This window comes from Ochotona princeps, chromosome 9 (assembly GCF_030435755.1).
Source record: "Ochotona princeps isolate mOchPri1 chromosome 9, mOchPri1.hap1, whole genome shotgun sequence".
NCBI lineage: Eukaryota > Metazoa > Chordata > Mammalia > Lagomorpha > Ochotonidae > Ochotona > Ochotona princeps.
In genome coordinates this window covers 68,667,285-68,671,459 of record NC_080840.1, presented here as the reverse complement: position 1 = coordinate 68,671,459, position 4,175 = coordinate 68,667,285, and positions in this window count along the sequence as shown.

Below are 4,175 nucleotides of genomic sequence, written 5' to 3'. Positions count from 1 at the left end.
AACAGTTTGGGGGAAAATGATTCTGAGATCTGTTTTGCACCTACTGATTTTTCATGAGCCTTTCACTTGTTCAAGTGTGCAGAGAGAGATGCATATTTAGAGGTGAAGAGTGGTGTGGATTTAAATACTTCAGTAGTCTAAGATTCAGTAACATGATCATTGATCATTGTATTCTTGAATAAAAAGAAAATAAAGGGGACCCGACAGAATGGCTCAATTGGTTAATACTCCACCTTCAAGCACCAGGATCCCATATGAATACCGATTCATGTCCTGGATACTCCATTTCCCATCCAGCTCCCTGCTTGTGGCCTGGGAAAGCAGCAGAGGACAGCCTAAAGCCTTGAGACCCGGCACCCAAGTGGGAGACCCGGAAGAGGCTCCAGGTTCCTAGTTTTGGATCAAGTTTAGCTCCAGCTGTTGTGGTCATTTGGGGAGTGAACCAGTAGATGGAGGATCTTTTTCTCTGTCTCTCCTGCTTTTCTAACAAAAATTAGTCTTAAGAAAATAAAAGAACAGAGAAGAAAAGAAAAGAAGAAAAGAAAGGAAAAAAGAAAAGAAAGAGCGAGAAAAAGAGGACTCAGGAACATATCTTGAAAGTTTACAGCACTTAATGAACAGGCTGAAGAAGGTGGGTTAGGGAAGGGGGGATGCCCAGTAGGCGGGAGGAAAGACTGGAGAGAGTAATGTCGTGGGAGCCTAGGAAAGAGAACACTTCTAGTGGATAGAGGAGGCAATATGCTGAATGTTGATTCAGGCAACAGCTTGTGTAAGAACTCTGTGTTAGCAAGGAGCAAAGCCACATTTAAATCAGATTAAGTAGGTCAATTACTTCAAGGTATCTAGATTTTGTTTCAGAATGAAGACAGACTCTGAGATTGATGGGGACTGAAATTGGAAAGAACTTCACTTTCATTGTTTGTCAGTTTATATTATTGCTGTCATTACATTTTATGTGATGTATATAGTTATCAGCACCAATGAAAGTTAACTGAGTCAGACCCTGCTCCATACTTCACAAGGGTTTTTCTTTTGATTCTAACAGCAACCCTAGGATGAGACTATGACTAGCTTCATTTTACAACTGAAAAAAAATGAGCTGTAAAGAGGCTAACTTGTGTGCAAGGTCATACTAGTGACAGGGGAGCCAAATATCTAAGCCAGGTCTCTTGAGTTCAGACTCTTAAACCACATCCAGGCTGGGCTGAGTACAGGCAGGTGCGCTCTGCCCTCCAGCACCTCTTCTCAGAGCCCGCAGGGACCTCTGTCTCCTGCTATGGAAGGGCTCTGCTCTTTTCTTTCTGGTGGTTGTTTCAGTCACTTTGAAACTTCACATGGCACATCATAGTCGGCGACTTCGTGGACACTTGCCAAGTCTAAGTTCCACAGAGAAATCTTCCAAGATTGGTTCATCTGGGACATTGCAGGAAGTCCTCGGCCCCTTCCTGAGCTGAACAGCAGTGTGAGGCGACTACAGTGACAAGGACAGTGAAGGGTTTGGGCCAAGCACTGTTACTTCCAAAGGAAGCTGAAGCAGGTGTCAGGCTTGGGTGGAACTCTCAAATTCTGTCTCTCTGCATCTTCACTCTGTCCTCCTAGTCTTTTTTTCTAAACATATAACCATGATTCTCTCACTATTACTTGGAATCAATGACAGAAACTCAGCCACAATTTACTTAAGCAGAAAGGGGAACTTTATTATCAGCCTCCTGAGAATCTTTTGGATCTCAAACAAAGAATGTTTCTGAATCTTAGAAACAGCTAGAAGCAAGGACATGCATGCTGTTTGCATTTATCTTTACATTCCTTTAAATCTTCAGTTGTCTTTGTCATCGCAAGTTACTTTTCAAAACATCGTGAAAAATGTGGCAACATTTTTACAGACAATTGATAGGAAATGGACTCAATATTTTCTTGGGTGTAAAGTTTTTAAATCCTCAAAGAAACTTTCTCTCATTTGAGTTAATTAGCCACATTCCATTCATTCAGCTGGTTCTTGGGAGTGGGTTTTTGGATGAATTTGAACTATATTTACTCTCTACTGACTAATCCCGACCTAGGAAAGGACCATATAAAAATATTGTTCATCATTCCATTCCATGTAGATGGAACTGCTTTGAGTAGAATAGGACGAGGAAAGAAAGTCCATGAAAATCAAGGTGCTCTGTACCCACCTCTCTGACAATTCACTCCCTGTCTTAGTCAGCCCGCAGCCTATCTTAGTGTTACCTGGACTCTCCCTGGGGCTCCATTTCCATGAAGGCGCTCAACTAACTATGGGTTTACTTCTTACCTTTCCTTTCCATGGTCCAACTTGCTGAAAGTGGAAGCTATACTCATCTTCCTTTTCCTTATCTTAAAGTCAGTTCCGTTAATTATTATTATTATTATCTTAGAAGTTAATTATTGTTATTATTTTAGAAATGAATTATGCCCAGATTGGTACTGATTAATTTCATGAGCACCTTTTAGTCCATAGAAACTCCATAGATAGTCTACACGAGAAAAAAATTATAATCTCCGGCCACCGAGTTGGCTATCTGTGATGATGCTAATTAATGTCACTTATGTCCCTGCAGCGGGCATGCTGGCTGGATACCCTGCTGCTCCGCTTCTCATCCAGCCTCCTGTTAATTCACCCAAGAAGGTAGAGGATAGTGACCCTAGTCCCCTAATACCCACTAGGAAGAATAGGATGGAGTTTCTGGCTCCTGGCTTCAGCCTGGTTCAGCCCTGGTTGCTCAGAGCATTTGGAGAGTGAACCAGCAACTGAAATGTGTGCTGTCCTTTGTTCTCTAATGCTCTGCTTTCCAAATAATAAAATAAATCTTTAAGAGAAAAGCACAAGTGAAAGGGAAGAACATTTGGCCTAACAGTTAAGCTGCTGATGGAGACATCATGTTCCCCATCAGAATACCTAACAGGAAAGTGTAGCTTTACTTCTGATTCCAGCTTCCTGCTTATGGACACTGAGGTAGGAGCACGTGAAAGCCTAAGAAACTGGGTTCCCACCATGCACTTGGAGACCTGGATTGAGTTCCTGGATCCTGATTTCATTCTGGCCTACCTGGGCCACTGTGTTGAATAGTAAACCAGTAGATAGGAGGTGTCTGTTTCTCTCTCTCTCTCTCCCTCTCTTTTTCTGTCTCTCCCTCCTAAAAAATAAATAAAAATTTTAAAAAGGAAAGAAAAATAAAGGATAAGCACTTCCCCATTTTGAACTTCAAGTAAGGGAGACACAAACCGAGGTTGCTTCTCAGTATGCAACGATTCTCTGGGTGGTGCTCTTATCCCTCTTATGTTCTACCCAGTGGCCTTTCCATTGGTGGTAGTCCACAGGCAGAGATGGCAAGTGTGTCTGCGCCAAAGAGACACTCGATCGCCCAGGCACTTCAAAATGAATTGACATGTGCATAAAGTGAAGGCTCTCTCCCTGAGTTCTCTGATGGGGGTGTCCCCCAGAGACGGCTCATGAGCAGTTCACCTCAATGACTTCCTTGCATCTGCTCCCCCCGCCCCCTTTTTTTGTCTTCTCAAAGCAGTATAGCTCCTGGTCTTTGAATTTTTGAGCAACCCATCTAACACATTTACCTATTTCACTGGCATTCACTTAAAGCCATTTGGTTTACCTTGCAAATAAGACTTAACCCAAGTGCCACTTACAAAAGCACAAAAGGATTACAAAAACTGTTAGCTGATTCTGTTCCTAGGGTTAGTGGTTAGGTTTTTATACACTGCTGGTTATGCTCTTGGAGAACACAGACTTTAGAGTCTTCCAAGACATTAGATTTAGCAAAAAACAAAGCCAGATGTGCAGCAGGCTTTTTGACTTCAATGTGTATTCCTTAAGGGTTCTTTTTTTCTTGTTTTTCATAGAAGAATGCATTTTCACCTTCAAGAAAATGACTCTTCAAATATAAAATGTCATGTTAACTCAGTAAAGAGTTTTATCTTAAATTGTTCCTAGATATGAAGTCCCTTGCCCTCAGTGCCAGCTAACATGACGTAAGTAGCAGAATCTGCTGCTTTTCCACAGCAGCTCGCCCGGGGCAGCTTTACTGCCTCATTAGGCCTGGAACTTACCCTGTCAAGTTCCTTCTACCCAAAGATGAGAGGTTATAAGATACAGCCTTTTGGGGCCCGGCGGCGTGGCCTAGCGGCTAAAGTCCTCACCT